Here is a 14,692-nt window from a genome sequence, read left to right as displayed (position 1 = left end):
GCCCTGACAAATTCAAAATTGGCAGAAATATATCCACTATTGGCACAACAGAGTAATGACAGTGGTATTCTTGACCACGATGATTACGTTATGACTTCTCTTCCAGACCTGTTCTCTGATCCAGAAGATTACCAGTAATTAGTGCTATATTTTCCTCAGAGTGTAACTATGTAGAATAAAGCCGAAAGGGTGATCTATTAAATGATGTGAGGATTTGAGCAAATGTAGGATAAAGGGGAGGATAATGTACAAATAATTGTAAATAGAATTAAGTAACTGCTTCTGAATGCAATGAAGAAATGCTTTGCTCTGCTCCAATTCAGTTACTACTCTGCCTGCAATGAAGAATGCTTTGCTCTGCTCTAAAAAACGTGGTAGCAAATGTAGGATAAACGGGGGAAATGTAGGAATAATTGTAATCATAATTATCATACTTCTGCTTCCAATAAAGAAATGCTTTGCTCTGCTCTAGATAACGTGGCAGCCTCCTAGCAGGAGATCGCAAGAACAAAAACATCTAATCATCAGAACTGATAGAACTGCTGCCTGTAAAAGAAATGATGACCACACATGTATTCAGCAATCTTCCACACATGCACACGCACATGAACAAACATGTACACCTTGTTTCAAACTGTTTTGCTTGCCGTCTCCTTTTTGTAACATTCATGTAAATAAGGGGCATCTTAAAACTAAATAAATAGAGGTGCTGAGGAGAGGATAAGCAGAGAGTGCAGTGGTGAATTGTACGAGACAGTTCCTCTCCTCTCTCCTCGCGAGACTTGAACTGGTGTCTTTGCTTCCTTTTTTTGTCCTGTTTAATGAATGTCTGATTGGTGAACCTGACAAATTGTTTTTGTATTACCAATTTAAGAAGATGCTGTTTATTCATTCTCATGATTTAGAATTTAGGATTTCACATTGCAGCTCACATCACACTCATCCAACCTATATGTCATCAAAAGGCAAAGAACGTGACAACTTTTCAACAAAACAGACGGTAGAAAAGCTAAGGCGGGCAAAGAAGCAGAAAACTGTGGTGAAAATAAGATGCTCAATAACTGATCAAAATTAGCAAATATTGCAAAAAAAATTATTCAAATTGGCACAAATGTGTCCTGATGAGACCAACACAAGACATCATATTCACTTCAATAAACACGGCACTGTTTGGGTGATTATGTAACATTCGTTCATTTTGTCATCGACTCGGTACGTCCAAAGTACAAGTGACATTTCTTTTTTACATAAAAATGACAAAATAAAAAGATTGGATTGAACAAAAAAATTTTTTGTTGGGTATCATGTCCTGTGCTGTGACCGTAGCCTGAGATGAAGATCTGGCGGCATTTGATGACCAATTTATGCACACGTTTCAGAAATTCCCAAGGACTCACATATGTTTTCCCCTTATTTTGTTACACAATCTTTCCGAACTTTGATTCATCTATTTTCTTATGTGCACCTGTACCATCCTGTAATTTAAAAAAAAAAACTCCACAAGAGGATCCTGCCGTTCCTGTATTTCAAAATGGGGATGGTGTTCTCAAGTTTGCAAGTTTCTTTCTTCTTCCTCTTAACATAATGAAACTCATCATAGGCACAGTTTTATTTTTGTTTGGTCAGACCAGAGGACATGTTTCCAAAATATGTTCCTCTGTACATTTGCAAACTTTAATATGTCTTTTTTTATTTATTATTTTGGAGTAATGACTACAGGGTGGCTTTTCAGCCCATGTCGATAAAGTACTTGTCTCAATGTCTATAATGACACGCATTTACCAGCAACACCTATCTGCTTCCTGATGATGATTATGGCTGGCCATTCCCTTGGTGTTTATACTTTTGTATCATAGTTTGAAAAGAGGAATGTGGAACCTTTGGGCATCTGGAAATTACACCAAAGTATGAACCAGACTTGCAAGTCAATGACTCTCTTCTTGATACTTGTCTAATGTCTTTTGACTTTGCCATAATGTTACACAAAGAAAGAGTATATTTCAAGTGTGGCTGGTTCAAATACAGCACATATCCAGTCAATAAAGCTTGAAAAACTTGAAATCAGAAGTTTCCAAAGAAGTGACATCCTCAAATAGGAATTGTTTTGTTTCATTTCATTTTGGACAGTGACAAAAAAAGTTGTGTATTACTTACTTCCTAACTTCAACTGTCAAAATGAAATAAAACCTTTTGATGCACAAACAAAAAAGGGCACAAGCTGAAGGTCTCATCTAAAGCATATAAAATATATATGTTTATATATTTATTTACATTTTATTGTGATCTGAAATTATGGATGTCAGGAGTACTTTATAATCCATTAGCAGTGGTACAGAATACATCCTACTCATCTACAATTGTCTGGAGTGTTTCAAAGACATGCCTTTTGAGTATTTGTTTTTATTTACGAAAAAAAAAGAAGAAAATTACTCCACGATGGAACAAGCTCATTGAAAAGAACAACCCCAGGGATCCAGTCTCCCATAAATTATGACAACCACATTGATTGTTGTCATTGTAATGGTACATTTCATATGTAATCATTGGTTGATATCTTTTTCTAAAAGGTAAAAAAAATCTGCCATAAAAATGGTTTGGGACCACTGATTTTTTTCCCCTCCATATTATGTCCCTTTCAGGTAACATTTAGAACTGCTTTATGAGTATGAAATGAAGTGAAAATCCAATGTATAATAAACCAATGTACTGTACAGTAAAACTAAAACAAATTTGCTCACCCCACTCCAAGGAGATGTGCGTTTTAATGTTCAAGATTTCATTACCAAGTGGATTTTACTTATCGTATGTTGTTCTTCTTTCGGCTTGTCCCTTTCGGGGTCGCCACAGCATGTCATCTCAAATGAACGCACATATATGTTTGGCACAATTTTTACACCGGATGCCCTTCCTGACGCAACCCTTCTCAGGGAGTGGAGGCCGCAGTGGGATATGAACCCACAACCCCTGGTTTACCAAACCAGTGCTCTAACCACTGAGCTACGGGGCCAGGATTTGACTTATCGTATGCTCAAGAAAATTAAACTGGCAGTAATTTACAATAATATTCTATTATGGAGCAACTGGTAAATAATTATTTGAATTTGAAATGCGCTTTTGCATTGCCAAAATAAAAAAAATATATCAAGCAACCAAAAAAGAATGTATTAGCATATAAGGTGGAAATATTTCGTCATATTTTAAATAGTGACGGATTGGTCAGCTGGTGACACGGCATGGCTAGTGTGGATGAAGAAATGCACATTATGTACACTGTATGTACGGAATATATTCTAAATGTATGTCTCGATGGCTCTCATTATTGTGTTACTCTAAGAGGTCCAAATCTGAGACTTTGAAAGCTGTTCCTTTGCATTTCAAGCCAAACAGTATGAAATGATATTGTATAGAGCAATTAGGTGCTTTTCCAAGACTCAAACTCAAATCTTGGAAAAATCTGTGTGAGGCTAGGCCACAACCTCGGCGCACATGCACGTTTCCACAGTCTAAATTGGAATTCCTTTTAAATCCAATTTTCTCTAGCTTTTTAAAAAAAATGTTAACACAAGATAAGAATGACAAGGAAGCTGGTGTAAACAATTTGTGAGCAAAACTACGCATACTTCCCGTTTAGTTCTTTTTACAATTAACATTGTAATCAAAATTTTTAATGGACTGGAAGGGAGAAGAATGAAGATTAGCCGAAGTGAAACAGAATATATGTGCATGAATGAGAGGGGTGGAGGGGGACGAGTGAGGCTCCAGGGAGAAGAGATAGCGAGGGTGGACGACTTAAAATACTTGGGGTCAACAATCCAGAGCAATGAGTGAGTGTGGTAAGAAAGTGAAGAAACAAGTCCAAGCAGGTTGGAACAGCTGGCGGAAGGTGTCTGGTGTGTTATGTGACAGGAGAGTCTCTGCTAGGATGAAGGGCAAAGTTTAAAAAACAGTGGTGAGGCCGGTCATGATGTATGGATTAGAGATGTTGGCACTGAAGAAACAGCAGGAAGCAGAGCTGGATGTGGCAGGAATGAAAATGTTGTGGGTCTTGCTAGGAGTAAGCAGGTTGATAGGATTAGAAATGAGCTCATTAGAGCTTGGATATTTTGCAGACAAGGTTCGAGAGAGGAGACTTGGATGGTTTGGACATGTCCAGAGGCGAGAGAGTGAGTATATTGGTAGAAGGATGCTGAGGACGGAGCTGCCGGGCAAAAGAGCTAGAAGAAGACCAAAGAGAAGGTTTGTGAATGTTGTGAGGGCAGTTGGTGTTAGAGAGGAAGATACAGGAGATACGTTTGGATGGTAAAAGATGACTGTGGTGATCCCTAACAGAATAAGAAAAAGCAAAAGATTATAATCAAACTCTTTAGCTTATAAAGTGTCACCACGTCTTTTTTTTATAGGTGTAAAATTTTGGAAAAGTTATAAAAAAAACTTTCCTCTGCAGTAACTTTCACTCAGTGAAAAATGTTTCTCTGCTTGCATCAAGCCCAGAACAATACACCCTATCGTAATTGGTTGGTCTGTCAGCTCTGCACACAACACTGTGAAAGTGCCATTTATTTAAAACTTGAGGGCTGCACTAACATTAACCCCTGGTTAAGGCAATCATTTTTGTGCTTGACCTATGGGTAAGAGTACAACGTTGGGACTGTTTCTGATGAATCTATGACTTTTAAAACCACTTTATGGGTCAGAATTGTGAGATTAAATTCAAGTTGAATTGTCCCTTAGATGCACGCCCAGGGTATTTAAACTTTAACTTCTGCCTCCTCATTTTGCCTGTCCTCTTGGCTAACATCTCCCCAGCTATGTGGGTCTCCAATGGATGCATGTTTTTGGGATGTGGGAGGAAACCGGAGTGGCCGGAGAAAACCCACACAGGCACAGAAAGAACATGCAAATTCCACAAAGGCTGGTCCTTTTCCTTAGAACTGTGGGGCCAATGTACACATTTATCAGGATCATTGATTTAAATGATACAAACACAGTGGGCGAGTTTCACATCTTTGCAAGCCTCGTGAATCCTTAAACAAACATGTAGGTGGCTCAATGTCCCAAAATCATCAACAATCATCATAAAAATTATGAGACATCAAAACTCACCCTAACCCTAGCTCTACTAATGGCAACTTCAGCTTCTGAATATATTACAACTGGTCCAAAATTCTGAATTTTATAGACGTTTCCTTTTTGTCATATGATTGTGATGAGGAAATAGGTTAGTGTCCATAATGGAAAAAATGCCAGGCTGATATATCAATGTATTTATTTATTTATTTATTTATTTATTTATATTTTAGTGCTCTAATACAAGTTCAAGTAATTTTATTGTCAGATGTGTTATACATAAGTACAACATACCTGAAATACCACTCCTCTGAGCCCTGTGGTGCTCAGTATCATCCCTATAAACATTCTAAAATAGATTTTTTTTATGAAAAATACATTAACATTATTCAATTCAATGTCTATACAAAAAAATAAATATAAGCGGAGAGCGAGTCATCCATGCGCAAAGTTGCAGAAGTGTCATTCAGTGGTCGCCATATTGGACATTCACCATTGAAAACACGCTGTGGACCCTACTATGAGAGACAAACACGGCCTTCTGACATAGAAGCTCTTTTCGAAGACGAGAACATCACACAACTGAATGAAGTTACCGGGGCAATATTACCCTATTGTTTCGAGCCATATTCAGATGACATGCGATCACTTCCAAACCGCCTCCCAATCCGATCCACTTCCACGGCGGAGATGAGCCATCACGGCCCGGCTACGCGATGAGCCACCCCGGCTGACAAGGCCATCAGCCTTCACGGCCATTGTGGCTCATTTTCGCCGCCGAGGTGGCTTATCATGGCGCCAAGCCGGGCCGCTTTATGGCATTGTTGTTGCTTGCGGCTGAGTGCACCATAAACAATTGTTTATCGCAGCCACTATCAGCGGTGTTGTTCATCATGGACGACGGCGGTGGCTATGAAAAACCCTGTCGGCAATGACTCACTCAGCTGCGTGCGATGACAACACCGTAAAGCGGCCCGGCTCAGCGCCGAAGATGAGCCATCCCTGCCGAAGCTGTGACCGGCGTATGCAGCACCGAAGCCATGACCGGCGTATGCGGCGCCAAACCCAGTGAAGGCAAAACCCATCTGATGCGCACATCGACACACGGCAGCCGTTTTTTCATTAATAACATACTAAAAATTATGCATTTCATGACAGTGGCCCTTCAAGTAGTTAAAAAGAAATTAATAAAACATAGAAACCATTATAAGGTTAATGTTATGTTGCCTCCTATACTTAAAATGCAGAATTAGCTTTTTGTGCACCGTATTGTCTGTGCTTTCATCCTGGATCAGGCTGTGCCAAGGTGGAATTTTAAAATTACACACCAATTTCATCCTGCACTTTCTACCTTGGTTTCAGACCAGATCTTTCCAACTCGGAAAAGGGAAAATCTCATCCAGTTTAATCACTTTTTCTTCGATTATTCACATACTCCGACAGTCATTGCATCTTAAAACAACATTTCTTTTTTAACTTTCTCCATTAATATCGAAAGTAAACATAAGCTGAATGTCTACCTTGTCTTTGTTCTACGTTGCCCAGACCATGTTGCTAACTAAAGCAGTGGTGGTGGACACTGTAATTACGATGTATGATGTATGTCTTTAAGAGAGGGGAGGGGGTGTAAGGTAAACTAGGAAAAAGAGAGTGTGGCAGGTCGTTGTTGAAGAAAGTTCCGTGAACTGCCTAAAAAAACCCAATGGCTTCTTCTTTTCATTTTCTTACAGTACGTATGTGAATTGAGCCATTGGATGTAACAACTAGTCATCCCTCACTCATTGAATCACATTGCAAAATACCACAAACTGAATAGCTATATGTTATACTTTCAATTTGCACTGCAATATTTTTTTTTTTTGCGCGCGCAATGGAGAATATCTGTGAAGAGACTGCATCAGTGGTGCACAATTGCGCACACGTGCAGTTTAGAGGGAACATTGGCTGACGTCTTTTTTTTTTTTTTTTTTGGCACGCCATCCCGCGATCGATGAATTGAGCACCCGTGAGCTACGTTGTCGGGGGCTTCACACCCTTGTGAGGGTCACCCATGACAAAAAGGTCCCTGAGGGACCAGACAAAGCATGGCTGTGAGACTACTACGGTGAAAGACTTAAATAGATCGTTTCCCTTGCCCGGACACGGGTCGCAAGGGACCCCCCCTGGAGCCAGGCTTGGTTGGAGGTGGGGCTTGAAGACGAATGCCTGGTGACCTGGTCTCCACCCGCGGCCCTGGCCAGGCACAGCCCAAAAAGGTAACCCGGGTCTCCCTTCCCATGGGTTCACCACCTGTGGGAGGGGCTATATGGATAGGATGTAGAGCGAGCTGGGCAGTGGGTGAAAGCTGGAACCTTGGCAATCCAGTCCCTGGCTACAGAAACTGGCTATAGTGGATGTCGAAAGTCACCTCTGCCAGGGAAGAAGTCCAAACTGGGATGTTAACTCAAGAAGTTCCGACTAGATATAGTCAGACTTGCATCCACACACTGTTTGGGCTCTAGGACCAGTCCTCTTGAGAGGGATTGGACTCTCTTCCACTCTAAAGTTGGCCACGGTGAGAGGCACCAAGCAGGTGTGTGTATACTTGTTGCCCCCCAGCTCGGTGCCTTTATGTTGGGTTCACCGCAGTGGATGAAAGGCTAGCGTACCTCCACTTTCAGGTGGGGGGAAGCGTCCTAACTGTGGTTTGTGCCTATGCACAGTTCAGTGCAGTTCAGTTTAGAGTACTGACCTTTTATGGAGCCCTTAGAGCAGGAGTGCTCATTACATCGAACGCAGTCTACCAGCCGATCGTGGAAATAGTACTGGTCGATCGCAGCACGACATTAAAAAATATTAGCCTATCATTGATCCTATCACTTAATTTATAGACAGGGCAGTCAGTTAGATGACAACTGAATTTGACATTCAGGTGACCAGACAAGCGCTAACAACGGTGCAAAATGCTTATAGTTAGCAAAATGAATGAAAGAGGGAGCTGGACTAAGTAAATAAGATCACTTTCATACCGAATGGGAGGTGGAGGTATTTGTCACAATGTCATTTTCAAAGTACGTATGCCTCATCTGCCCGTCATCCATCGCAATGGCAAAGACGGAAACTGTGGAGCAGCATTTTCGAAGTGTTCATTGAAAATACGACACTGACTTCGTACCAAAAAGTGAGTTGAGAAAGAGAAAGGTGAAGGAATTGAAATCCCAGTTGTCCATACAGCAGTCATTTTAAAAAAAAACTTCAAAAACGAAAGCTGCCATTGAAGGGGTGAGTCACATCATTGTTAAAAACAATCCTTCCAATATGGGGGGATTGTAAAAGAGGCATGCGTTGAAGCAGCTGACTCATTGTTTTGGGACTTTAAAAATCAGCCAGAGATAGTATCTTCAATCAAAAATCAGCAACTGTCAAAAACATAGTTATACATTGCTGAGCAATGGCTGAGGATTTAATCCGGCAAATGTGGGAGGACATCGGAGATAGTGAGTGTTTCTCACTGCAAATATACAGATGTGAGTGACACAGCCCAGATTTGCATTTTCATTTGTAAGGTGTTTTGTGATATAATTGCACAAGTGGAGCTATTAACAGTACTTCCCATGAAAGAACAGGCGCAAGGAGAGGGTATATTTCAGACGTTTAACTTTATAGAGAAAATTCAACTCCCAGTGTATAAATTGGTCTCTATCACCACAAATGCACCAAGTCACTTATTCTGTGCATCTCTGGAAAAGGCATATTGCGACCATTTTGAGTTGTTGCTACATACTGACATAAGATGACTTAGTTGTAGGAAATTCGTCTAAAGATTTTGAGAGCTCTGTCTGGAGATTAAGGAGGTTTTCCAGATATCTGGGCATGCGTGTGCAGAATACAAGCACCTAAATGACGGTCAGCAGCTGTTAGACTTGGCATTTTTATCTGATCTGACGTACTTGTTGAATGACCTTAATCCTGAGCTGTAAGGAAAAGACAAAACAGTGAACAATACGATCAGCTCAGTTAATGCTTTCAAACAAAATATTCAACATTTCTCCTCAAAGCTGCAGTGCCATGATTTGACAGATTTTCAGAATCTGGTGTCGGCACTGGAGACGCAAGGGAAGGCCTGGGAGCAACGTGACAGTGTACGCTACACGGAGCAGATCGACAATTGTCTGTCAGTTTGACAAACGCTTTCAAGACTTTTCTTTGCTTGAACCAATTACATTTATGTGCTATGCTTTTCATGAAGATGTTGAGGGTGATTTACCCGCATCAAACATTGCAGCACTGTTTCACATGAACTCTTATGGAATAGAAGATGAAATTTGGACTCGACAAACCGACATCAAGCTGAAGTCAGGAGCTCATGGACAGTTGTGGAACATACTCAAAGAGGAAGAGTACACCAACATGAGGAAATGTGCTATCTACTTGACTGCATTATTCGGCTCTACTTATTTATTTGAGTCAGCCTTTTCCTATATGAAGATTATTAAGTCCAAATACTGTTCCACCATGACTGATGAAAGTGGAAGTGTGCTTGAGGCTGGCTGTCAATAGCTACTGTCCAGACTTTGCATCCCTAGCTGATCCAATTCAGTGCAATTCATCGAAGTAAACTCGGGTAATAACAAAAAAAAAGTTCATAGTTACATATTACATGTGTTTTGCAATATTGGCTCAATTGGTTATGCAAGGTACATCAATGTACATTGTACAATAAAATACATTTGAAAATAATTACATGTTTTTGCATTTTAAAGTAGATAGATCATTTTGACTTGGTCATTTTGTAAGTCGCTCGCATGGTGAAAAAATGTGAGCACCCCTGCCTTAGAGGGTGTTCTATAGAGTACTCCCACTGGGGACTTTATCGTTTTGTTGGGGGTCTTCAATTCTCATGTGTGTAATGACAGTGAAACATGGAAAGGTGTGATTGGAAGGAACATCCCCACACCCACATCGATCAGAACCTGAACGGTGTTCTGTTATTGGACTTCTGTACTCATCATGGATTGTCCATAACAAACCCCATGTTCAAGCAAAATGGTGTCCACACGTGCACATGATACCAGGACACCGTAGGTCTCAGTTCAGTGACTGACTTTGTGAACATGCTATTAAATTTGCTCTTTACTCTTTTTAGACTGTGGGACTCCCGATGAAGTGGATGAGTACCAGTTGGCCAAGCATAATGCACCTTTGGTGGTCACTGAACAAAAACTCGGACATGGGTGGAGTTCGGTGAGGCCATGGAGAAAGACTTCCCAATTACTTCGAGGAAATTTGGGTCCTCCGTCTGGTGTCTCAGAAGGGGAAAGCAGTGCACCATCAAATCTGTTGATAGTGAGGATGGGGCGCTGCTGACCTTCACTCGGAACACTGTGAATTGGTGGGGAGAATACTTCAAAGACCTCCTCAAATCCACTGACACACGTTCTCATGAGGAAGCAGAGTCTGAGTTCTCTGAGACAGGTTCTCCAAGGTTGAGGTCTCTGAGGAGGTTAAGAAGCTCCTCGGCGGTGGATAAGATTTACCCGGAGTTCCTAAATGCTATGGATTTTGTGGAACTGGCCTGGTGCCTCTGCAACATCCCATGGACATTGCGGACAGTGCCTCTGAATTGGAAGACTTAGGTCATGGTCCCATTTTTTAAGATGGAGACAGGAGGGTGTGTTCCAAATACAGCGGGATCACATTCCTCAGCCTCTCTGGTAAGGTCTATTCAGCGGTGCTGGAGAGGAGAGTCCATCAGGAAGTCAAATCTCAGATTCAGTAAGAGCCATGTAGTTTTAGTCCTATCTGTGGAACGACAGACCAGCTTTACACCCCCGGCAGAGTCCTTGGGGGTGCATGGGAGTTTGCCCACCAATCTATATGTGTCTTGTGGACTTGGAGAAGGTGTTCAACCCAGACCCTCAGGGAATCCTGTCAGGGAGCTTCAGGAGTATGGGGTAGCGAAACCCTTGATATGGGCTCTCCGGGCCCTTTCCAACCAGTGTCAAACTCTTGTCTGCATTGCCGGCAGTAAGTCAGACTTGTTTCCAGTGAGGGTTACATTCCACCAAGGTCACCCTTTCTCACCAATTCTGTTCATACCGTTTATGGTCAGAATTTATGGACAGCTGAGGTATAGGAGGGTCATGTTTGGTGGCCTTGGTATTCCATATCTGCTTTTTGTTGATGATGTGGTTCTGTTTGCTTTATCAAGCTATGATCTCAAGTACTCAATGGAGCAGTTCACAGCTGAGTGTGAAGCGGCTGGGATGAAAATCAGCACCTCCAATTCTAAGAACACGGTCCTATTTGTAAAAGCGTGGCGTGCCCTCTCCAGGCCGGGGACGAGATCCTGCACCAAGTGGAGGAGATAGACAATCTTGGGGTCTTGTTCACGAGGGAAGGAAGAATGAAACCTGAGTTCGACAGGCAGATTGGTGTAGCATCTGCAGTGATGCAGACTTTTTGTCATCATAGAACAGGGTCAGGTTAAAGTATAGTATTATTAAAATAAGTAGTTTTAAGAGAAAATAAGCGTTATTTATCCCATAATGAGGAAACTTAATAATATTAATACAAATAGCATGCAAGAAAAGACATAGAACTAAATTCACAATGTTAGAACATTTAAACTGTCCATGCATAAACTCCAAATCAATTTATCAGCAAGTTGTTTGTTTTTAAAATAGAATCCCGAGTCTAGCAAATAATCTGTTTTAATACACTAGGGACATTGAAATCTATTTTGATTCAGGCTGCAACTGCATCCACCATTAAAAAAAACATACAAAAATATTGTAGTCACAATTATTCACAATATTCACAATTTCAATAATTGAACCCTGATTATGCTGTGCAATTGAACAGTATATGGAATGATTTTTATCCCTTTTCAGACTATACTGTACTGGAACAACTGCCAACATTTTTAAAATATGGAAATTCAGACAAGTTTGGGCAAAGTCTTTGGCTCAGCTCCTTCTTCACCACGTCGTCAAACTCAGAGTCTTGCCGGATGACGTTTATGAGTTAAATGTTGCCGTCATATTTTGTTGGTCACAGTGTTTTTAACCTTGGATTTTAATGTGTGTTGGTTAAGTCAGTGGTTTTCAAACTGGGGGGCGCACCCACAAACACTGATGGAAAGAACAAGATCCCAGATACAAGTACCATGAACACTTTCATTATTAAGTTACACCCAGCAGATGAAGCCAATTTTACTACTAAGCATCTTGAAAATACCAACATCATCAGTGCCAAGAAGCTGCAAAATACTGTACTGTGCCCACATGCATAAAAAATCATATTCCTGCTGGGCAAAAACATTTCCAGAGATACTTCCCAGAGTAGGATCCTGCAAAATATGACTGGATCCAAGAAACCTTCAATGTCAGACTAGCTGCTGACTTCAGTGCGACCGTAGAGGAGCCGTTTATTGATGTCACTGCTGATTCAGCTTTGAGGCTGCAGTTTCAGCACCAAGGTACTAGCTGCCTTTTGGATTGGGGTGGAAAAGGACATCTCACTGCTAAGCAAGCGAGCCATGGAAATACTGATGCCTTTTGCCACATCCTACTTGTCATGGTCCTGCCGGTCCAGCCCTGGCCGGGCGGGTCTCAGCACACCGGCGCTGATTAGGAGGCGCACACCTGCGCCTCATCCTCATTGATTAACCCCTGTATTTATAGGACCCAGGGGACGACTGGTCTTCGCCAGATCGTCCCAACTCATGCCTCGTTCCTGCACTCCTGTATTTTTGATCGTGAACCCTGGTGTACCGACCTCCGCCTGTCCTCCGACTGACCTCTTTGATACTCCTGCCTTCTCTGATCGATCTCCTGTGTACCGACCCCTGCCTGCCCGTGGACCTGCTCTCTATGCCCGACGTCCTAACTACCGCTGCTCCACTTGATTGTCTGCCTGATCCCCGACTTGGAAACAAACACTTTTCCCAAACTGCCTCTGCGTCCTGCATTTGGGTCCTCCACCGATCAAGTGCAAATACAGGTTAAAGCGGGACATTAACAAATTAACTTTAAGTGGAAGTCTCAGAGTTGTGTCCACAACTAGAATAAAATCTGCAGCACAAAGCAAGTCCACACGAGCCATTGAAATGCAGGAATGCAATACATTAAATTTTAGCAAAAAAAAAAAGTTGAGGTCGGTATACTCTTGGTAGCTTGATAAATTCAGTGTAATTCTTAATAAAAGTGGCCACAGACCACTAGATGTTCATGTTTTTGTTCATTCCAAAGGAATAATGTTTGCAAGGTAAGCAAGTAAGTGTGTTTATTGAAAAATGGTGCGTGTGTGTGTGTGTGTGGATGGGGGTGTGGGGTGGGGGGGTGTAGAAAATGATTTCATCTCCAAGATGGGGATGCTGCAAAAAACAAAAAGTTTGTGAACCACTGGGTTACAGTGAAGAAAATGAGTATTTGAACACCCTGCTTTATTGCAAGTTCTCCCACTTAGAAATCATGGAGGGGTCTGAAATTTTCATTGTAGGTGCATGTCCACTGTGAGAGAGGTAATCTAAACAGAAAAATCCAGAAATCACAATGTATGGTTTTTTTTAATGGTTTATTTGTGTGATACAGCTGAAAATATGTATTTGAACACCTGAGAAAACCAAAGTTAATATTTGATAAAGTAGCCTTTGTTTGCAATTGCAGAGGTCAAACGTTTCCTGTGGTTGTTCACCAGGTTTGCACACACTGCATGAGGGACTTTGGTCCACTCCTCTACACAGATCTTCTCTATATCAGACAGGTTTCTGGGCTGTCACTGAGAAACATGGGGTTTCAGCTCCCTCCAAAGATTTTCTATTGGGTTTAGGTCTGTAGACTGGCTAGGCCATGCCAGAAGCTTGATATGCTTCTTACGGTGCCAATCCTTGGTTTTCCTGGCTGTGCACCTCGGGTCAATATCATGTTGAAAGACCCAGCCACGACCCATCTTCAATGCTCTGACTGAGGGTTTGTTCTCCAAAATTTCATAATACATGGCCACAGTCATCCTCTCCTTAATACAGTGCAGTCGTCCTGTCCCATGTCCAGAAAAACACCCCCAAAGCATGATGCTACCACCCCCATGCTTCACAGTAGGGATGGTGTTCTTGGGATGGAACTCATCATTTGTCTTCCTCCAAACACGGTTAGTGAAATTTATGACCAAAGCATTCCCTTTTAGTCTCATCTGACCACAAAACCTTCTCCCATGACTCCTCTGTATCATTCAAATAGTCATTGGCAAAATTAAGATGGGCCTTGACATGTGCTGGTTTTAGTCTTAGTGTATTACCAACAGTCTCTATTCAGGTCATTGACCAAGTCCTTTCATGTAGTCCTGGGCTGATTCCTCACCTTTCTAAGGATCACTGAGACCCCACAAGGTGATATCTTGCATGGGACTCAACTCCGATTGAGATCGACCGTCATGTTTAGCTTCTTCTATTTTCTAATGATTGTTCCAACAATGGACCTTTTTTTCACCAAGATGCTTGGAAATTTCTCCATAGCCCTTTCCAGCCATGTGGAGTTGTACAATTGTGTCACTGGTGTCTTTGGACAGCTTTTTGGTCTTGGCCATGTTACAAGTTTGAGTTTTACTGATAGTATGGGGTGGACAGGTCTCTTTATGCAGCTAACGA

The 14,692-nt window shown here is 41.6% G+C and overlaps 1 protein-coding gene across 1 annotated transcript in view; it reads right to left on the bottom strand.

Moving 5' to 3' along the window:
• LOC133498606 (multiple epidermal growth factor-like domains protein 11) overlaps positions 1-14,692 on the bottom strand; it is a 217,556-nt gene that overhangs the window by 125,960 nt on the left and 76,904 nt on the right. The window lies entirely within an intron of this gene.

Source organism: Syngnathoides biaculeatus, chromosome 3 (genome assembly GCF_019802595.1).
Source record: "Syngnathoides biaculeatus isolate LvHL_M chromosome 3, ASM1980259v1, whole genome shotgun sequence".
Classification (NCBI taxonomy): Eukaryota; Metazoa; Chordata; class Actinopteri; order Syngnathiformes; family Syngnathidae; genus Syngnathoides; species Syngnathoides biaculeatus.
This window is presented reverse-complemented; position numbering and strand designations above follow the sequence as displayed.